Source organism: Callithrix jacchus, chromosome 2, assembly GCF_049354715.1.
Source record: "Callithrix jacchus isolate 240 chromosome 2, calJac240_pri, whole genome shotgun sequence".
In the NCBI taxonomy this organism is placed as follows: Eukaryota; Metazoa; Chordata; class Mammalia; order Primates; family Cebidae; genus Callithrix; species Callithrix jacchus.
In genome coordinates this window covers 3,420,199-3,443,287 of record NC_133503.1, presented here as the reverse complement: position 1 = coordinate 3,443,287, position 23,089 = coordinate 3,420,199, and the positions used below count along the sequence as shown (strand labels likewise).

At 43.8% G+C, this 23,089-nt stretch overlaps 1 long non-coding RNA gene across 11 annotated transcripts in view; it reads left to right on the top strand.

Annotated features, from left to right (window-relative positions):
* The window catches only part of LOC118151640 (uncharacterized), a 65,519-nt gene that overhangs the window by 29,707 nt on the left and 12,723 nt on the right, over positions 1-23,089 (top strand). For 6 of the 11 annotated variants that reach the window (XR_013528560.1, XR_013528550.1, XR_013528562.1 and 3 more), the window contains 2 exons: positions 5,425-5,547; positions 6,285-6,888. This is a non-coding gene — a long non-coding RNA (uncharacterized LOC118151640). Of the gene's footprint in view, positions 1-5,424; positions 5,548-6,284; positions 6,903-23,089 lie in introns of those variants that run through there. The other 5 variants (XR_013528558.1, XR_013528555.1, XR_013528559.1 and 2 more) reach the window with 4 other exon arrangements.

The following is a 23,089-nucleotide window of genomic DNA, read 5'->3' as shown; positions in this document are numbered from 1 at the left end:
AGGATCACTTTAGGCCAGGAGTTCAAGACCAGCCTGGACAACATAGAGAGACCCTGTCTCTACAAAAATGAAATTCACCAGGCACAGTGCCTCACTTCTGTAATCCCAGCACATTGGGAGGTTGAGGAGGGTGGATCACCTTAGGTTAGGAGTTTGAGATCAGCCTGGTTAACACGGCAAAACCCCACCTCTACTAAAAATACAAAAATTAGTTAGGCATGGTGGCTCATGCCTGTAATCCCAGCTACGTGGGAGGCTGAGGCAGGAGAATCGCTCCAATCTATGAGGTGGAGGTCGCAGTGACCTGGGATTGCACCATTGCACTTTAGCCTGGGCAAGAAAAGTTAAACTCCATTTAAAAATAAAATTAAATTAAAAAATAAAAAATAGGAATGATCCAAGATGGCCGATCGCTAACATCTAGGGATTTCAGCTCTCAGTGAAAGCGCAGAGAACAGGAGGACGCCACACTTTCAGACAAATTCTGGTCGCTCATGGAGCAGAAGATCCCCAGTGGAGGAGTCACACGGGTTGCCAGCGCGACTCTCGTGGCCGGCGCAGCGGTTCCGCTGGCACCTTGGGCAGTGGTTTCACCAGCACCTCAGCGCGGCAGCTCTCGGAGCAGAGTAAACAGGGCTGGCTCCCCTTCTGACCGAGGTTTGCAGGACCCATGCGGGTCCCCAGCACTACTCCTGAGGCCGGCACAGCAGCTTTGATGGCACCTCGGCACAACAGCTCTCAGCGCAGCAGCTCTCAGCGCACAGTAAACGAGACTGGTTCCCCTTCTGACTGAGGTTTGGAGCCCCGGGAAGGCAGAGTCGCCTATTTCAGAAACAAGAAGGAAGCCAGACAGGAGAATCCTGGGCAGAAAAGCACCATCAGTCTTAATGCCGCTGTTCTGGCCCTGGGAACTAACAACTTGGATGTCTACTCAAGAGACCTAATATGAAAGTAATTTCAAAGACGACAGGACGATAAATTTACAATGATGGGAAGAAACCAGCATAAAAAAGCTGAGAATACTCAAAATCAGAACGCCTCTCCCTCTAAAGATGATCACAGTTCCACGTCAACAATGGAACAAGGCTTGATGGGGAACGAGCGCATCCCAATTACAGAATCACTCTTCAAGGAATGGATAATAAGAAACTTCGGTGAGTTAAAAGACCATGTTGTAGCCCAACGTAAAGAAACTAAGAACTTTGAAAAAAGGTTTGATGAAATCCTATTGAGAATAGACAACTTAGAGAGGAGTATGAGTGAATTAATGGAACTGAAGAATACAATACAGGAACTCCGAGAAGTATGCACAGGTTTAAACACTCGAATTGTTCAAGCAGAAGAAGGGATATCAGAGGTCGAAGTCCAACTTAATGAAAGAAAACAAGAAGATAAGATTAGAGACAAAGGATAAAAAGGAATGAGCAAAGTCTACAAGAAATGTGGGACTATGTGAAAAGACCAAATTTACGTTTGATAGGTGTACCTGAATGTGACGGAGAGAATGAATTTAAGCTGGAAAATACCCTTCAGGATATTAGTCAGGAAAATTTTCCTAAACTAGCAAAGCAGGTCAGTATTCAACCCCAGGTAATACAGAGAACACCACAAAGATACTCCTCAAGAAGAGCAACCCCAAGGCACATAATCGTTAGATTCACTAGGGTTGAAACAAAGGAGAAAATACTAAGGGTAGCCAGAGAGAAAGGTCAGGTTACCCACAAAGGCAAGCCTATCAGACTTACAGCAGATCACTCAGCAGAAACTCTACAAACCAGAAGAGAGTGGGGGCCAATATTCAACATCCTCAAAGAACAGAACCTTCAGCCCAGAATTTCATATCCAGCCAAACTAAGCTTCACAACTGAAGGAAAAATAAAATCTTTTATGAACAAGCAAGTACTCAGAGATTTTATTACCACCAGGCCTGCTTTACAAGAGCTTCTGAAAGAAGCATTACACACAGAAAGAAACAACCAGTATTAGCCTTTCTAAAAATATACCAAAAAGTAAAGAGCACCAACATAAAGAAGAATTTACATCAATGAATGGATCAAACAGCCAGTTAACATCAAATGGCAGTAACCCTAAATTTAAATTGACTAAATCCCCCAATCAAAAGACACAGCCAAAACCCAACAGCATGTTACATCCATACCTGTTTCACATGCAAGGATATACAAAGACTCAAAACGAAGGGGTGGAGAAAGGTTTACCAACCGAATGGAGAGCATAAATAAATAAATAAATAAATAAATAAATAAATAAAAAGCAGGAGTTGCAATTCTCGTATCGGATAAAATAGATTTTAAAGCAACAAAGATAGTGGTAAAAGGATCAATGCAACAACAAGAGCTAACGGTCCGAACACCCAGATACATAGAGACTTAGATTCAATGAGATAGAAAATTATTAAGGATATCAAGGACTTGAACTCAGATCCGGAACAAGTAAACTTAATAAATATTTATAGAGCTCTCCAAATACACAAAATATACATTCTTGTCAATACCATATCACACCTACTCATAGGTTTAAATGAAACATTGATTGGCCATTATTAATACCCATTTTTTTTTTTTGAATAAAGCAATATTTCCATTCACCCTTCCTCTTTCTCTTCCTCTTTCTTCCTCTCCTTTACTCATTCTTTTCTTTTTCTTTCCTTCTCTCAAAAAATAAAAATGAAAAATGAGCCAGGCATGATGGCATGCACCTATAGTTTCAGCTACTAGAGAGGCTGAGGTGGGAGGATTGCTTGAGCCTGGGAATTTGAGGTTGCAGTGAGCTGTGATTACACCACTCCACTCCAACCTTGGTGACAGAGTGAGATCTTCTCTCCAAAACAAAAGAAAAAAAAGAGAGAAAGAAGTGAATGTGGTAGTAATGGGCACAGGTGGTAGTGTTAAATAGAATGGTCAGGGGTTGTCACCTAAGTGAAAACTGAGCAAAGACTTGAAGGGGGGGAAGGAGCTGGCCAAGGTGCTGAGGGACGAGCATTGTAGGCAGAAACCACAGAATAGTGTCAGGTGTGTCTGAGGCTCTGAAGGGAGGCCCAGTGGAGCAGGACAGAGGGAGAGACTGGAGAGGAGGCCAGGGATCAGTAGAGATCTTGTCAGCCCTGGGAGGTTACTGCAGGCAGAGGGGCGTTGGCTTTTACTCAGAGATGGGAACTGCGGGAGGGTTCTGAGCAGAGAGGCGATATGATCTGTCCCTTAATTGAAAAGCACTGTCTGGCTGCTGAGTTGAGAAAGACTGTGGGAAGATTTGGGTAGAAGGATGGGGGCCAAGCTGTGACAACAGGTGGGAGATGATAGTGGTCCTGATGACAGTGGTCCTGACCAGGGTAACGGCGGTGGTGAGAGATGGTCGGAGGAGAGAAGTAGAGGAGGAGGCCAGGGAGCTGCTGGGTGGGGATCTTCAGTACACGGTGAACACAGTCAACAGGATTTCCTGACAGACTAAATGTGCAGTCTGAGAGAAGCAGAGGTCAAAGTTGGTTTTCAGTTTTACTGAATTATTAATTTTGAAAAACACTACTGCCTTTCCCAATCTTATCAAGTATGGGATGCTAGATTAAAGAAATCTCTTCAGGCTTAGTGCAGTGGCTTATGCCTGTAGTCCCAGCTTTTTGGGAAGCAGAGATGAAAGTATCTTTTAAAAACAGGTGTTCAAGACCAGCCGGGGCAACATAGGAATATATTTCCCCTCTACAAAATATTTTTCAAAATTTAACAAAATAAAATAAATTAGCTAGGCATGGTGATGCGTACTTGTAGTCTCAGTTACTCAGGAGGTTGAGGTGAGCAGATCTCTTGAGGTCAGGAGTTTGAAGCCAGAATGGGCAACATAGCAAGACTCCTCACTCTACAAAAAAAATTAAAAAGCCTGTTATGGTGGCACTCAACTGTAGTACCAGCACTGGGGAGCTAAGGCAGGAAAATGGCTTGATCCCTCGAGGTTGAGGCGGCAGTTAGCTATAAGTGCACAACTGCACTCCAGTTTGGGTGACAGCAGGACCTTGTCTCACAATACAAAGAGAAATACAAGAAAAATAGGCCAGGTGCGGTGGCTCAAGCCTGTAATCCCAGTACTTGGGGAGGCCGAGGCGGGTGGATCACCGGGTCAAGAGATCAAGATCATCCTGGTCAACATGGTGAAACCCCATCTCTACTAAAAAAAATACAAAAAATTAGCTGGGCATGGTGGCATGTGCCTGTAATCCAGCTACTCAGTAGGCTGAGGCAGGAGACTTGCCTGAACCCAGGAGGCAGAGGTTGTGGTGAGCCGAGATCGCGCCATTGCACTCCAGCCTGGGTAACGAGCGAAACTTCGTCTAAAAAAAAAAGAAATACAAGAAAAATAATGAAATCTCAAGTCAGAGCCTTTTGGCTCTTGCAACCCTGGAGCCGTGCAGTGGGGTTTTTATCACTGGGAATGAGGAGACCCCTGACCAGTGTTGTTGCCTGACTAATCAATGTTTCAAAAAATATATTAATTGGGATGAATGAGGTGGCTTATGCCTGCAATTCCAACACTTTGGGAGAAAAAGGTGGGTGGATTACCTGAGGTCAGGGGTTCGAGAGCAGCTTTGCCAACAGGGCAAAACCCCATCTTTATTAAAAAGATACAAAAAATAGCTGGGCATGGTGGTGGGTGCCTGTAATCCAAGCTACTTCAGAGTCTGAGGCAGGAGAATCATTTGAACCCGGGGGGCAGAGTTTGCACTGAGCTGAGATTGCATTGCCTCACTCTAGCCTCTGTGAAAGAGTGAGACTCTGTCTCAAAAAAAAAAAGTGTTACTTATATCAACATGTAATGGATTTATTATTATTATTATTTAAGATAGGGTTTCATTCTTGTTTCCCAGGCTGGAGTGCAATGGCATTATCTCGGCTCACTGCATCCTCCACCTGCCAGGTTTAAGCAATTCTTCTGCCTCGGCCTCCCGAGTAGCTGGGATTACAGGTGCCTGCCACCACACCTGGCTAATTTTATATTTTTAGTAGAGACAGGGTTTCACTATGTTGGAGGGCTAGTCTCGATATCCTGACCTCAGGTGATCCACCCACCTCGGCCTCCCAAAGTGCTGGGATTATAGGCATGAGCCACCTCACCCAGCCAATTTTGTTATTAATATGTAATGTATAATAAATATTTTTAAAATTTTGTTTTGCATTAGTTACATCAACATTTAATGGTTTATTAATATGTAATGAATACAAATATTTTTAAATTTATTTCTGATTTTTTAACTTTAATTATCTGTATAAAGAAAATTTCTTAGAGATCTTACATAAAGTTCAAAAATGTAAAGGGATGCTAGACCCCAAAAGATTTAGAACTTTCCATTTAGAAATATTCAGAGTAAGCCACACACAACTTGTTACTTGATCTATTTTCTTTCTTTCTTTTTTGTTTTAGGAGACGGGGTCTCGCTCTGTCACCTTGGCTGGAGTAGAGTGGTGCAATCACAGCTCACTGCAGGCTTGAAATCCTGGGCTGAGGATTCTCCTGCCTCCGCCTCCTGAGTAGCTGGGACTGTAGGTATACATGATGACACCTGATTAATTTTAAAATTTTTTTATAGACATGGGCTCTCACTTTTTTGGTCGGGCTGGTGTCAAACTCCTGGCCTCCAGTGACCCTTCTACCCCCACCTCCCATCCTAGAGGTATGATCCACCACAATGAACACTTGTTCAATTTTCTAAAAAAAAACAAACATTTCTAAAGTTAGGCTGTGGGATGATGGCAGGAAGATAAAGGTGAAAAACAAAAGAATAAATTCTAATGATTTATTCCCACATACTCTTTTGACAGCAAGAAGAACTTTTAGTAGATATGTTTTTACAGACAAAAGGCAGATAAACAGTGTTGTACAGGAGCTCCAATACACACTGCAATATCCCCACTTTTCTGACATCGCTCAGGGAGATTCTTCTTAACTATCGCTCTCGGTATTTTGCTCCTCTGATCATTTCTATCAACTCACTCGTTGTTAACTCGTCTCCAAGTAGGTCACATCGTGACACACTGCTGCACAAACACGGCCAGGGTCACCCTATTGTACACGTAAATGCCTCCTTAATTTCTTTTTTTATGCTCCGTCTCTGTGTTTTGCATTTTTCTTACCTTTATTGTCAGAAACTCCAGAAAGTCAGTTGTACTGATTTATCACCGTCTGCTACATTAATGTGTACGTTGCTTCTGTGGAATTTTCCCCATCAGCCCTCATTGCAATTTCTAACCTGTTGGTTATTATTATGTTTTCTTCTGAGACAGGGTCTTGCTCTATTGTCCATGCCACAGTGCAGTGGTGCTATCACAGCTGAATGCAGCCATGACCTCCCAGGTTCAAGCGATCCTCCCACCTCAGCTTCCCAAATGGCTGAGACTATAGGTGTTTGCCATTATGCCCAACCAGTATTTCGACTTCTCCTATACGTGGGTTCCAGAGGGCTGACTGAAATGTGAGTATGCATGAAGTTTGGTATGTGCAGAGATGGGGAGCTGGAAGTAATCCTGTCTTTACACTGAGGGGTGACTGTAGATGTTCTTACAGTTATGCTGGAGGACACGTATTGTTCCATAGCCTTGAAAATGATAGTGTTAGTACCAAATATGTTTTAATTGAGTCGAATAATAATAATTTTTAAAAAGCAGCTGGCCAAATGTGGTGGCTGACACCGGTAATCACAACACTTTGGGAGGCTGAGGCAGGAGGATGGCCTGAGGCCAAGAGTCTGAGACAGGCCTCATTGACAAAGGGAGTCACTACCCCAGTGGAAAAATACATGAATTAGCCTAGCGTGGTGGCATGTGCCTGTAGTCCCAGCTGCTTGAGTCCAGGGAGGCTGAGACTGCAGTGAGTCATAATCAGGCCTCTGCACTCCAGCCTGGGTGACAGAGTGAGACCCTGTCTCAAAACAACAAAAAACCAGCAGCTAACACTAACTGCTCTTTCACCAGGGGCCTAAAAATACCCTAATTCAATTTCTTATAACTGTTTATTTCACTTAACCTGTCTGAAATTACTCCCAGATTTTCAGTGTTTGTGCAGATGACTTTTGGTTTAGGTTGAATTGTCTCCCAAGGTATTTTCAGAAGTGAGAGTACTGTGAGTCACGGTGAATGGACATTCTCATTGCCCTTGATGTAAATTGACAAGGTGTTGGGTGCCTCCCAGCTATAATCCCGGCACTAAGCCTAAGGAGGGAGGGAGGCTAAGGCAGGAGGATTGCTTGAGGCCAGCAGTATGGTGAGACACTGTCTCTATTACTTAAAACAATTGCTGAGCTTTACCTTGGAAGGATTATGTACAATTTAAACATCCCCCACAGTATAAGAAAGTGCCCACTTCACCGTACCTTTCCGAGCACAAGGTATTATACTTTAATAAGTTATTTATTATTTTAAATAGATAAAAACCTCATTTGCTTTATTTATTTGTCACATTTCAACACCTTTCCTTAGCTTAGCTTATTAGCTCTATTTTTCTGTCTGTAAATGGTTGTCCTTGTTATTTTGTTCTGAGACAGGGTCTTGCTCTGTCACCCAGGCTTGACTGTAGTGGCATAATCATGACTCACTGCAGCCTTGACCTCCCAGGCTCAAACTACCCTCTCTCTCCAGCTTCCTGAGTAGCTGGGACTACAAGTGTGCACCTCCACACCCAGCCAAGTTTTTTCTTTTTGTGGATAGAGACAGGGTCTCGCTCTGCTGCCCAGGCCGGTCTCTAGCTCCTGGCCTCAGCAGTCCTCCTGTATTGTCCTGTTAAGTTGCTGGAATTTCAGGCATGAGCCACCATGCCTGGCATTGACCAGTCCTATATTCTCTAGAGCTCTTTACTTTGTGCTAGCCAATCTCTCATTATGCTGCTCCCCTGTTATAACGAATAATTCTCATATTAAATTTTACCACTTTAAACTTTTGAGTGGTTTATGTCTCCTGATTGCACTCTATTACAGAGCTGATTCTAGGAAGGGTCCCAGGAGATAGACCCACACAGATGGGATTCGGGCATAGGTTTGGTTATCCAAGGGGCAGTGCCAAGCTCCTTGCCAATGGGAAATGGGACACTGCTGATTTCGAGGAGGGACCTTATGACTCAAGCTACCACTTACTGTCGATTGTGATGAAATGCCAGCTGAGGCCCATGCTTTGGGAGCTAAGTGGTTGTTGCACTTGACCACTGTAATGACTGGGGTGGAAAGGGTCCTTTTGAATGTACTTGAGCAGAGGTCCCCAAACCCGGAGCCATGGAGCTGTAAGGAGCCACACAGCAGGAGGTGAGTGATGTCTAGTGAGGGAAGCTTCACATTCCTGCCTGAGCTCTGCCTTCTCTCAGATCAGCAGCAACATTAGATTGTCTTAGGAGCATGAACCCCATTGTGAACCATGCATGCCAGGGATCAAGGTTGCGTGGTCCCTGTGAGAATAATGCCTGATGATCTGTCACTGTCTCCTGTCACACTCAGATGGGACCGTCTAGCTCAGGAAAACAAGCTTAATGGACACTAATTCTAAATTACGGTGAGCTCTGTAATTATTTCATCACATATTACAATGTATTAATGGAAATAAAGTGCCCAATAAACGTAATGTGCTTGAATCTTTTGGCTCCGCTCCTGCCTCCTCGCAGCCTTTCCAGGCCCAGAACTTTTTCCATGTCGGCCTCCACAGCTCATGGCTCACAATGGCCTATTTAGGCCTATACCCTACCTCATGGTAGTCTTTGCAGTTGAGGCTACCGCCTCGCAGCAGTGTTCACAAGCCCAGCTCCTCCCTTACAATGGCCTTTCTAGTTGCAGCTCCTGACTCTGGGTGGCCTATCCAGGCCCAAAGTGTCCACAAGTCAGCCTCTCAGGTCCCAGATCTTCCTCCCAGCTGTGCCTAGAGGCCCAGCACCTGCCTCACAACAACCTCTTTCATCTCAGCTCCTGCCTAGCTCCTGGTGACATTTTTAGGCCCAAAACTACCTCAAGTCAAGCTCTCCAGGTCTAGGTTCAGCCTCTCAATGACTTGGACAGGCCCAGCTCCTGAGTGACAGTGGCCTCTCCAGGCCTGGCTTTGCCTCATGGAGGTCTTCCCCGAACAACTTTTTAACCTGCCTCCTGGCAGCCTCGACAGGCCCAGGTCCTGCCCATAAACAGGCTCTCCAGGCTGGAGTCTTCCTCAAGTTGGCAACTCCAGGACAAGCACTTGCCTCACACTGGGCTCTTTAGGCTCAGCTTATGCCTCTTGGCAGCCTCCCCAGGCAAAGCTACTGAATGCCGGCAGCCTCTACAGGCCCAGGTCCTGGCTAACATCTGCCTCTACAGGCCTAACCTCTGCCTCACAGCAGACTCTTCACATCCAGCATCTGCCTCATGATGGCCCCAAGAAGCCAAGCTCCTGCCTTTCAGCAGCCTCTACACACCCAGTTCCTGCCACCCCATGGCCTCTTTAGGCCAAGATCAGGCCTCACAGGTGCCTTTCCGGATGAAGATTTTGCCTCACGGGAACCTTCCCTGGCTAGGTGGCTGTCTGTTCCCTGGAAGCCTGGATAGGCCCAGGTCCTGCCCATACTGGCATCTCTGTGCAAAACTTTGAACTCACAATGGCATCTCCAGCTGCAGGTTTGGTCCTGGACGGCGTCTCCAGGCACAAAACTTCCACCCACTTACTGTCCCCAGTGGCCTCTGAATGCCCAGCACCTGCCTCCCACTGACCTCTGAAAACCCAGGCTCTTTCCACTGCAGATTTTCCAGGCCCAACTCTGTCTTGGCTGAGGATACAGGAACACTTGCTGCCTCATAACAACTTCTTTTGGCCCAGCTCCTGACAGTTTGCCAAGGGTCAATATATGCCCAAAACGTCCTTAAGTCAACCTTTCCAGACCCAGCTTCTCTCTTTCAGTGGCATGTAAAGGCTCAGCTTTAGCATGAAAAAGGCCTCTGCACCACTCACCCTTTACTTCTCGAAGACCTTTAGAGGTCTCTCTGGACCCAGATCGTGCTTCTGCTTTCATGGCCCCTCCAGGCGCAGGTGCTACCTCCCGGCAATCCTCCGGGCCCAGCTCTTCCTCCCGGCTGCATCTACAGACCCAGCTCCTGCCTCACAACGACAACGTTTGGCCCCACTCCTGCCCAGCTCCGTAGGCCCCAGCCTTCCTCAGGTCGGGCTTTCCAGGCCCATCCTCTGTGTCATGTCCGCCTCTCAAGGTGCAGCTTCTGTTTCACGGCAGCCTCTTTTAGCCGAGCTCCTGCCTCGCCGTGGCCTCTTCAGGCTTATCTTCTGCCTCTTAGTGGACACTCAAGGCCCATCTCCTCTCTCACGGTGGTCTTTTGTGTCCCGCACTTGCCTTTCAGTGGTCTCTTCTGGATCCAGCTCTACAGGTGTTTGATTGTCAACTGCATCCTGAAGCCCAAAGCTTCCCTGGACTCTCATGAGTTCACTTCCCAGCAGCCTTAGCTAAAGGCCTGAGTCTACTTTTACCTTGAGAGGGGATTTCTGCCGGCTTGGTAGTAAACTCTGCTGTATCTTTCTACAGTGCTGTCTGCTGTATTGAATGTCTCATGGTTTTTCTTCTCTCCTGGGGGTTTGCAGCAGACTGGGCCTCTGCTTGGGCTGTTTGTCTTTGCCCTGGACATGGTAGCTGCTCGTTTCATGTCTTCTTTGTGTATATTTTTTACAGTTAACTTTGGTTTTTCTTATGGTCTTGCTCTGTCACCCAGGCTTGGGTGTCGTCGTGTGATCATGGTTCCACTGCTGCCTTGGCCTTTTGGCCTCCACTGATTTTCCCAAGTCAGCGTCTTCAGTAGCTGACACTACAGGCAGATGCTGCCATTTCTAACTAATTTCTGATTTGGTTTGAAAGGTTGGTTCTCACTCTGTTGCTTAGGCTGGTCTTTCCTTTTTTTTTTTTTTTTGAGACTGAACCTTGCTCAGTTGCCCAGTCTAGAGTGCAGTGGCAGGATCACAGCTCACTGCAGCCTCAGCCTCACGGGTTCAATCGATTCTCCTGCCTCAGCCTCCTGAGTAACTTGGATTACAGGTTTGGCCACCACACCCGGCTAATTTTTGTATTATTAGTAGAGATGAGGATTCACCATGTTGGTCAAGCTGGTCTTGAACTCCCGATCTTGTGATCTGCACACCTCGGTCTCCCAACGTGCTGGGATTACCGGCATGAGCCACCGCGCCCAGCCTAGACTGTTCTTAAACTTTTGGACCCAAGTAATCCTCTTGCCTGGGCCTCTCAGAGTGCTGAGATTGCAGGCATGAGCCATCATCCGTGGCCTGTCCTTTGCTTACCATGAAGTATTGATAATTTACTCTTCCATTGATATACTATGATTACATACGTTGATGAATATATAGATTTTCAAACTTCTGGGATACCATTTTTTTGTTTGTTTGTTTGTTTGTTTTTTTGAGGCAAGTTACTGCTTCGTCATTCAGGCTGAAGCGCAGTGGTGTGATCTCGGCTCACCACACCTCTACCTTCATGGCTTAAGTCATCCTCCCACCTCAGCCTCCTGAGTAGCTGGGACCGCAGGTACGGGCCGCCATGCCCATCTAATTCTTATATTTGTTGTAGAGATGGGGTCTCACCATGTTTCCCAGGCCTGTTTCAAACTCCTGGGCTCAAGTGATCCTCCCCCATCAACCTCCTGCTGTGCTGGGACTACAAGTGTGAGCCCCTACACCTGGCCTGCCATTCTCTTTTCATGGATCATTAAGAAGTTACCTTTTAATTAGTACACTATGAATACATATGTAGATATGTGTGTAGGTATTTATATGTGAATATGTGTGTATGTATATGTGAATATATGTATGTATTTATATGTGAATATGTGTGTGTATGTATTTTCATAGCATACACACACTCCCACATATGCATTGTGAAAGAGATATTTCCTTGCATAGAAATCGATAAGCTTCTTCCAGCTTTTGAAACCACCCTTGGCACAGACACGAAAGAAGTACCAAGAATCATTATTAATGACCATGGACCAAGAGGACCATGCGTCCGTAGTACTTTGCGGCTCAACCAGCTTCCAGCAGAGCATCTCAAAGGGCTGAATATACCTGAACATCACACCCTTTCACATAGATTAAGATGGTTTGTAATTATTACTTCTCGAGACCTCAGTGTGACCCCCATCAGTGTAAAATTAGAAACTATTTCCCAAATCATAGAGATGTTGAAGAACAGCTTTGGTCAGGAAATAGTTATGGCATTTGGTTAGTCATGACAAGCTCCTGGCCTAGGCAGATAGAATATTGCAGAAGAGAGAGAGAGTGAGTGTGTGTGTGTGTGTGTGTGTGTGTGTGTGTGTGTACATTCTTGCACACAGATGTGGAGGTAGAAGTAGGGGGTTGAATTGGATAAAACCAGAAGGGGGCAGGCTGCTGGAAGGGGCACTTGTTTTGGTAGCAGCTGTGGAACTCTAGAGTTAAGAAATAATTATAATTCTCAGTTTTTTCTCCTGGAAAATAAAGATTATAATTCCTGCCTTGATATGTCAATTAGGTGATCCACTATATGCAAAATATCTAGTATATAATAGGAGCTGAATAAATCCTACTTTCTGTAGCTCATTCTTAATCACTGTTTAATTTTTAAAAGTTTAGAATGAGAATGGCTTTTGTACAAATTATTTGTAATTATTATATAAAATCTAAGTCCTATAGAAAAGTAGAGAGAGAGAGAGAGAGAGGTAATAAATCAAAAAATTTTCAGTTGCCAAGAAATAACTCAACATTATGTGATATGGCCCAGCACGACATCTCATGCCTGCGATCCCAGCACTTTGGGAGGCTGAAGTGGGCAGATCACTTAAAGTCAGGAGTTCGAGACCAGCCTGGCCAACATGGTGAAACTCCGTCTCTACTAGAAATTCTGAAATTTCTTCTGATTGTGCTTTTAAATTAAAAAAAAAAAATTCCAAAATTATCCAGGCATTGTGATGGGTGCCTATCATCCCAACTACTCAAGAGGCTGAGGGACAAGAATCACTTGAGCCTGGAAGGAAGAGGTTGTAGGGAGTTGAGATTGTACCATTCCACTCCAGCCTAGGCAACAGAGTGAGACTCTGTCTCAAAAAAAAAAAAAAGTGAGAATTAATTCAAAACTTTTTGTGCAAATAAGTAGTTAGATAAATAAACTGATTTAAAATAACTGCATATTTCGTATGTGTTTAGTTTGAATATATAACTTTCATTTGCTTGATACAACAGAAGCTGCAGAAACTAAAGGTGGAGAATTTCTGAACTTCAGATAAATGCCTATGTGCAAGTGATATCTTTTGATTCAACATTCATTAAAATTATGAAAAAGATAAAAGTGTCACGATTATTTTTATCTGCAGTTTCTATTTTCACCCACAGCTGCTTTATTTTTGAAATTGGTGCAGTGTTAGAGTTTCTGTTTAATCCATGTATACTTGGATGACATCTTTCTAGGGCAAATATTCTTAATTCATTTTCCTTTTCTTTCGTTCTTTCTTTGAGTTCTGACTCTATTGTCATCTGGTTCTGGCTGGGGCTATGGGAAGGCCTGAGACTGGCTGGAGGTTCTTCTCACATGTGTGTTATGTTTTCCTGCCAAAAGGCCAGTGCAGTACTTTTTTTTTTATTCATTGAACTTTAATAGCTTAGCCAGGGTTGGCTCTAGGCCAGTCATTCTGCATTAGTTTTTCCAGGTATATGCTGTGCCCTTTGACTACTGATTATGTACTTCTCTACCTCTGCATTTCTTCCTTCCTTCTTTCCTTCTCACTCTCCTTTCCCTCCCATCCTCCCATCCTCCCTCCCTTCATTCATTCCTTTCTTTCTTCCCTCCCTCCCTTCCTCCTTCCCTCACTCCCTCCATTCTTACATTTCTCCCTTTCTTTCAAGACAATGCCTTGCTCTGTCACCCAGGTTCTAGAACAAAGTGGTATCATCATAACTCACTGCAGCCTCAAACTCCTGGCCTCAAAAAATCTTCCTGCCTCAGCCTCCGTCATAGCTGGGACTACAGGCGTGCACCACCACACTTGGCTAATTTTTTTGCTTTTCTAGAGATGGGGTTTTGCTGTGTTGTCCAGGCTTTTCTCGAACTCCTGGCCTCAAGCTATCCTGCCACCTTAGCCTCCTAAAGCACTGGGCTTATAGGCCTGAGCCCCCGTACCCAGCCCTGCCTTGTTTTTAGGGTCTCTACCTCGGGGTCACCAGTTGACAACGCAGTGTTAGGCTACTATCTCTAATTTCCATCACTTTTTCAGTTGCTTTAATGTAGCTCTTTATGCTCTGGTTCACTTTGACTTTTTTTTTTTTTTTTTAGACAGAGAATCACTCTGTCATCCAGGCTAAAGTGCAGTGGTGCAATCTCGGCTCCCTGCAACATTTGCCTCCCAAGTTCACGTGATTTTCCTGCCTCAGCCTCCCTCATAGCTGGGATTACAGGTGTGCACCACCACACCTACCTAATTTTTGTATTTTTAGTAGAGATGGGGGTTTGCCATGTTTGCCAGTCTGGCCTCAAACTCCTGACCTCAGGTGATTTGCTCACCTGATCCGCCCAAATTGCTGAGATTACAGGAGTGAGCCACCGCACCCAGCTGCAACATTTTCTTTATTCTTTTTTTCATTTATGGGAGGAAACTTAGGTTGATTTTATGTCTTCACTATTGTGAATAGTTGTCTGTAAATTTTTTTACACTTGTCATCAAGAGATAGAATTTAGTTTCTCTTCCCTTGAAAATGAGCTTAGACCCCTGCTTCTGTAAGTAGAATACAGTGGAAGTGCTGCTCGTGACCTGCCAAAGTCAGGTCATAAAAGATGACAGTTTCCACTTGGCTCTCCTTCCTGGGATGGGTGCGCCTAGAACCCATTCACCATTTTGTGAGGAAGCCCAGGCCATGTAGGGAGGTTAGGTGTGGGTGTTCCACCAGATAGTCCCAGCTGAGGCGCTGGCTGACAGCCCACATTAACTAGGAAATATTTGAGCAAGGAAACCTTCGACACTATTCTAACTCCATACTCTTAAAAGGCAACCACATCCTGAGCCAGAACTGCCTAGTGGAGGCTAGTCAGCATCCAGAATTGTGAGAAGACTAATAAACATCATTGTAACTTTATACCTCACTATGGTTTTTGTTTCGTTGTTTGTTTGTTTGTTTGTTTTCTGAGACAGGGTCTCACTCTGTCCCCCAGGCTGGAGTGCAGTGGCATGATCTCAGCTCATTGCAATCTCCGCCTCCAGAGTTCAAGTGATTCTCCTGTCTCAGCCTTTTGAGTAGCTAGGATTACAGGCGTGTGCTACCACACCTAGCCAATTTTTGCATTTTTAGTAAAGATGATGATTCATCATGTTGGCCAGGTTGCTTTCAAACTCCTGACCTCATGATCTGCCTGTCTCGGCCTTTCAAAGTGCTGGGATTACAGGTGTGAGCCACCATGCCTGGCTGGTATGTTACACAGCAATAGATAGCAAACATACAAAGTCATCTTCCAATATAAATATGTCACTTCTCCACTTGAAAGCATTTAATGGTTTAGAATTGGGTGTGAAATAAAGAAAAAACTCAATCCTGAGTCCATCTGGTAAGGGATTAATAACCACAGTATATAAGGATCTCAGGGGAAACAAAATCAATAAGGGGAAAAATCTCTAATAATCTGATTTAAAATGTGCAAAAGATCAGAACAGACATTTCTCAAAAAAAGACATACAAATAGCAAATGAGTACATGAAAAGGTGCTTAACATCACTGATCATCAGAGAAATGCAAATTGAAACTACAATGAGCTATCATCCTACCCTGGTTTAAATGGCTTATATCCAAAAGGCAGTAACAAATGCTAATGAGGATGTGGAGAAAAGGGAGCCCTGGTACACTATTTGTGGGAATGTAAATCAGGGCAACCACCATGGAGAACGGCTTGGAGGGTCCACAAAAAACTAAAAAGAGAGATATTTTATGGCAAAGTAATCCTACTGCTGGGTATATACCCAAAAGAAAGAAAATCATTATATCAAAGAAATATCTACATTTCAAAGATGGCTGATTAGTAGCAGCTCAGGATTTCAGCTCTCAGCAAAAGTGCAGAGGGTGAGTGGATGCCACATTTACAGACAGATTTTTTTATTGCCCACAGACCAGGAGATTCCCAGGCAGAGGACCCCCATGGGTTGCCAGCACAGCTGTTTTGGCCAGCGCCCTAGCATCCCAGTGCCATGGGTCTCTGCACAAAATATACGGGTCCTAGCGACATTTTAGCTAACGATTGGAGCTCCTGGGAGACAGAGTCGCCCACTGATCTGATAAAAAATGGGACTGAAACGGAGCCAGGCCAGGAGATTCCCAGGCAGAAAAGCGCCCTGAATCTCAGCGAGGGTGTGTCAGCTGGTGCAGTGGGTTGCCGCATGGGAAATCACAGAGATCCTGGCACCTTTTAAACAGGCAACTGGAACACCTGGGAGACAGAGTTGCCCTTTCAACTGAAAAAAAGAAGGGGATCTGAGTCAGGGAGCCAGGTGTTCAGGCTCAGCTGGTCCCACCCCCACAAAAAAAAAAAAACAGCAATATGAAATGCTCTGGATTGAGAGTTTCACAGCAGACACAGATCAACCCGACAGTCCAGCTCTGTGGGGGAGGAGCATCTGCCATTACCAAGGCAGTCCACTACTATGGAGGTAGTCCACCATTGCTGAGACAGCCCGCCATTTGCTGAGGCAGCCTGCCATTGCTGAGGCAACCTGCCATTACACAGAGAGTCCACGATTACAGAGGTGGGCTGCCATTGCTGAGGCAGTTCTAACTATACCCATATAAAGAGGACTGCAGGGAAGTTCACATGGCAGCTGAGCAGAGCCCACAGCAGCTCCGCAAAGCCTCTGCAGGCAGACAGTGAAGAGGCTGCCTCCTCACTGGGCAGGACAGCCCTGAAAAAAGGCAGCAGCATGACAGAAACTTATAAACAAAGCCCTAAGTCCCCGGAACGAGCACCTGGGAAAAACAAAAGAGGGGGAGGTTTATGAGTTCTGCTGCAGCAGACTTAAATGTACCTGTCCAGCAGCTCTGAATGAACAACGGAGCTCACCGCTCAGCACTTGAGCTCCTATAAAGGACAGACTGTCTCTCAAGCAGCTCCCTGACCAATCCAATTCAATCCAGAGTCACCTCATAAAGGAGAGCTCTGACTTACATCAGGCGGGTATCCTTCTGGGAAACAGATAGCATAAGAAACTGGCAGCAACCCTTACTGTTCTGCAGCTGCTGTAGGTTATCCCCAGGCAAGCAGGATCTGGAGAGAATCTCAGCAGTCCTACAGCAGAGGGGCCTGAATGTTAGAAGGACAACTAAGAAACAGAAATAAATAACTTCATCATCAACAAACCAGACGACCACTCAGAGACCCAAGCTGAAAACCAACCACTACAAAGATGACAGATGGATAAATACACAAAGATGGGAAGAAGCCAGCGCAAAAAGGATGAAAACGCCCAAACCAGAACACCTCTCCTCCTACAAGGGATCAGAACTCCTCACCAGCAAGGGAACAAGGCTGGAAGGAGAATGAGTGTGATGAATTGACAGAAACAGGCTTCAGAAGGTGGATAATAAAAAACTTTGCTGAGCTAAAATAACATGTTCTAACCCAATGTAAAGAAACTAAGTACCTTGAAAAAAAGATCTGATGAAATGCTAATGAGAATAAACAACTTAGCCAGGTGCAGTGACTCATGCCTGTAATCCCAGCACTTTGGGAGGCCGAGGCAGTTGGATCACGAGGTCAAGAGATCGAGACCATCCTGGTCAACATAGTGAAACCCCGTCTCTACTAAAAATACAAAAAATTACCTGGGCATGGTGGTGCATGCCTGTAATCCCAGCTACTCAGGAGGCTGAGGCTGGAGAATTGTCTGAACCCAGGAGGCAGAGGTTTCAGTGAGCTGAGATCACACCATTGCACTCCAGCCTGGGTAAGAAGAGCAAAACTCCATCTCAAAAAAAAAAAAAAAAAAAAGAGAATAAATGTTTAACTTAAACAATATAAGTGAATTGATGGAGTTGAAAAACAACACGAGAACTTGGCGAAGCATACACAAGTTTCAACAAGCTGAATTGATGAAGCAGAAGAAAGGATATCAGAGGTCAAAATCAACTAAATGAAATAAAATGAGAAGGCAAGATTAGAGAAAAAAGGGTAAAAAGGAATGAACAAAGTCTCCAAGAAATATGAGACTATGTGAAAAGACCTAATCTACGTTTGATAGGTGTACCCGAATGTGATGGAGAGAATGAATCCAAGCTGGAAAATATTCTTTAGGATATTATCCAGGAAAAATTCCCCAACCTAGCAAGGCAGGCCAATGTTCAAGTCCAGGAAATACAGAGAATGCTGCAAAGATATTCCTCAAGGAGAGCAACCCCAAGGCACATAATTGTCAGATTCACCAGGGTTGCAATGAGGAGAAAATGCTAAGGGCAGCCAGAGAGAAAGTTCGAGTTACCCACAAAGGGAAGCCCATCAGACTCACAGCAGATCTCTCAGCAGAAACCCTACAAGACAGAAGAGAGTGGGGGCCAGTATTCAACATCCTTAAAGAAAAGAACTTTCAACCCAGAATTTCATATCCAGCCAAACTAAGCTTCATTTTTTTTTTTTTTTTTTTTTTTTTTTGAGACGAAGTTTTGCTCCCGTTACCCAGGCTGGAGTGCAATGGCACGATTTCGGCTCACCGCAACCTCCGCCTCCTGGGTTCAGGCATTTGTCCTGCCTCAGCCTCCTAAGTAGCTGGGATTACAGGCACGGGCCACTGTGCCCAGCTAATTTTTTGTATTTTTAGTAGAGATGGGGTTTCAGCACGTTGACCAGGATGGTCTCGATCTCTTGACCTCGTGATCCACCCGCCTCGGCCTCCCAAAGTGCTGGGATTACAGGCTTGAGCCACCATGCCCGGCTCAAACTAAGCTTCATAAGTGAAAGAGAAATAAAATCCTTTACGAACAAGCAAGTACACAGAGATTTTGTCACCACCAGGCCTGCTTTACAAGAGCTCCTGAAAGAAGCACTAAACATAGAAAGGAACAAGCAGTACCAGCCACTCCAAAAACATACCAAATTGTAAAGAGCATCGACACAATGAAGAAACTGCATCAATTAATGGGCAAAACAGCCAGCTAGCATCAAAATGTCAGGATCAAACTCACACATAACAGTATTAATCCTAAATGGAAATGGGCTAAACGCCCCAATCAAAAGGCACAGACTGGCAAATTGGATAAAACACCAAAACCCATCAGTGTGCTGTATCAAGGAAACCAATCTCATATGCAAGGATACACAAAGGCTCAAAATAAAGGGATAGGGGAAGATTTACCAAGCAAATGGAGAGCAAAAAAAAAAAGCAGGAGTTGGAATTCTCATCTCTGATAAAACAGACTTTAAACCAAGAAAGATTAAAAGAGACAAAGGAGGACATTACATAATGGTCAAAGGATCGATACAACAAGAAGAGCTAACGATTTTAAATATATATGGACCCAATACAGGGGCACCCAGATATACAAGGCAAGTTGTTAATGACTTACAAAGAGACTTAGACTCCCACACAATAATAGTGGGAGACTCTAACACCCACTGTGAATACTAGACAGATCAACAAGACAGAAAATTAACAAGGATTTCCAGGACTTGAACTCAAGCCTGGACCAAGCAAACCTAATAGACATTTACATAACTCTCCACCCCAAATCCACAGAATATACCTTCTTCTCAGCACCACATCACACCTACTCTAAAAGTGACCACATAATTGGAAGTAAATCACTCCTCAGCAAATGTAAAAGAACGGAAATCATAACAAACAGTTTATCAGACAACAGTGCAATCAAGTTAGAACTCAGAATTCAGAAACGAACTCAGAACCACACAGCTTCATGGAAACTGAACAACTGGCTCTTGAATGTTGAATGGATAAACAATGAAATGAAGGGAGAAATAAAGATGTTCATTGAAACCAGTGAGAATGAAGACACAACATACCAGAATTTCTGGGACACATTTAAAGCAGTGTCTAGAGAAAAATATATAGCAATAAATGACCACGTGAGAAGCAAGGAAAGATCTAAAATCGACAACCTATCATCAAAATAGAGCTGGAGCAGCAAGATAAAAAAAGAAACTCAAAACCTAGCAGAAGACAAGAAATAAGAAAGATCAGAGCAGAACTGAAGGATATAGAGACACAAAAGACCCCTCAAAAATCAATAAATCCAGGAGCTGGTTTTTTGAAAAGATCAACAAAATAGACAGACCACTAGCCAGATTAATGAAAAAGAAAAGAGAGAAGAATCAAATTGATGCAATAAAAAACGATAAAGGGGACATCACCACAGATTCCACAGAAGTACAAACCATTATCAGAGACTATTACAAACAATTCTATACACATAAACTAGTAAATCTGGAAGAAATGGATAAATTTCTGGACACTTACATCCTCCGAAGTCTAAATCAGGAAGACGTCGAAACCATGAATAGACCAATAACAAGGACAGAAGTCGAGGCAGCAATTAATAGTTTACCACCCAAAAAAAAGCCCATGTCCAGATGGGTTCACAGCCAAATTCTATCAGACATACAAAGAGGAGCTGGTACCGTTTCTTCTGAAACTATTCCAAACAATCTAAAAAGAGGGAATCCTTTCAAAATCATTTTATGAAACCAACATCATCCTGATGCCAAAACCCGGCAGAAACTCAGCAAGAAAAGAAAACTTCAGGCCAATATCCATGATGAATATAGATGCAAAAATCTTCAATAAAATACTGGCAAACTGATTGCAACAGCACATCAAAAAGCTTATCCACCATGATCAAGTAGGCTTCATTCTGGGGAAGCAAGGCTGGTTCAACATACGCAAGTCTATAAACATAATTCACCATGTAAACAGAACCAAAGACAAAAACCACATGATTATCTCAATTGATGCAGAGAAGGCCTTTGACAAAATTCAACAGCGCTTTATGCTAAAAACCCTCAGTAAACTAGGTATTGATGGAACGTATCTCAAAATAATAAAAGCTATTTATGACACACCAGCAGCCAATATCATTCTGAATGGGCAAAAACTGGAAGCATTCCCTTTGAAATCTGGCACTAGACGAGAATGCCCTCTCTCACCACTCCTATTCAATATACTATTTGAAGTTCTAGCCAGACCAATTAGGCAAGAAAACGAAATAAAGGGTATTCGAATAGGAAAGGAGGAAGTCAAATTGTCTGTATTTGCAGACGACATGATTATATATCTACAAGACCCCATTGTCTTAGCCCAAAATCTCCTGAAACTGATAAGCAACCTCAGCAACGTCTCAAGATACAAAATCAATGTGCAAAAATCACAAGCATTTCTATACCAATAACAGACTTAAAGAGAATGAAATCAAGAACGACCTACCATTCACAATTACTACAAAGAGAATAAAATACCTAGGAATACAACTAACAAGGAATGTAAAGGACCTCTTCAAGGAGAACTACAAACCACTGCTCAACGAAACAAAAGAGGACACAAACAGATGGAGAAACATTCCATGTTCATGGTTAGGAAGAATAAATATCGTGAAAATGGCCATACTGCCCAAAGCAATTTACAGATTCAACACTATCCCCATCAGACTACCAATGACCTTCATCACAGAACTGGAAAAAAACACCTTAAACTTCATATGAAACCAAAAGAGACCCCACATAGCCAAGTCAATGCTAAGCAAAAAGAACAAAGCAGGAGGCATCATACTACCGGACTTCAAACTATACTACAAGGCTACAGTAATCAAAACAGCATGGTACTAGTACCAAAACAGAGTTATAGACCAATGGAACAGAACAGAGGCCTCGGAGACAACACTGCACATCTACAACCATCTGATCTTTGACAAACCTGACAAAAACAAGCAATGGGGAAAGAATTCCCTGTTTAATAAATGGTATTGGGAAAACTGGCTAGCCATGTGCAGAAAGCTGAAACTGGACCCCTTCCTGACACCTTACACTAAAATTAACTCCAGATGGATTAAAGACTTAATAAGACCCAACACCATAAAAACTCTAGAAGAAAATCTAGGCAAAACCATTCAGGACATAGGCGTAGGCAAGGACTTCATGACCAAAACACCAAAAGCATTGGCAACAAAAGCCAAAATAGACAAATGGGACCTAATCAAACTCCACAGCTTCTGCACAGCAAAAGAAATAGTCATTAGAGTGAATTGGCAACCAATAGAATGGGAACAAATTTTTGCAATCTACCCATCTGACAAAGGGCTGATATCCAGAATCTACAAAGAACTTAAACAGATTTACAAGAGAAAAACAAGCCTGTTCAAAAGTGGGCAAAGGATATGAACAGACACTTTACAAAAGAAGACATACATGAGGCCAACAAACATATGAAAAAATGCTCAGCATCACTAGTCATTAGAGAAATGCAAATTAAAACTACATCGAGACACCATCTCATGCCTGTTAGAATGGCGATCATTAAAAAAGCTGGAGACAACAGATGCTGGGGAGGATGTGGGGAAATAGAAACACTTTTACACTGTTAGTGGGAGTGTAAATTAGTTCCACCATTGTGGAAGAAAGTGTGGCGACTCCTCAAGGACCTAGAAATGGAAATTCCATATGACCCAGCAATCCCATTACTGGGTATATATCCAAAGGATTATAAATCGTTCTACTATAAAGACACATGCACACGAATGTTCATTGCAGCACTGTTTACAATAGCAAAGACCTGGAACCAACCCAAATGCCCATCGATGATACACTGGACAGGAAAAATGCACATATACGCCATGGAATACTATGCAGTGATAAAAAACGATGAGTTTGTGTCCTTTTTAGGGACATGGATGAACCTGGAGACCATCATTCTCAGGAAAGTGACACAAGAACAGAAAATCAAACACCACATGTTCTCACTCATAGGTGGGTGTTGAACAATGGGAACACATGGGCACAAGGAGGGGATCATCACACACTGGAGTCTGTCTGGGGAAAATAGGGAAGGGACAGCAGGGGGTGGGAGGTTGGGGAG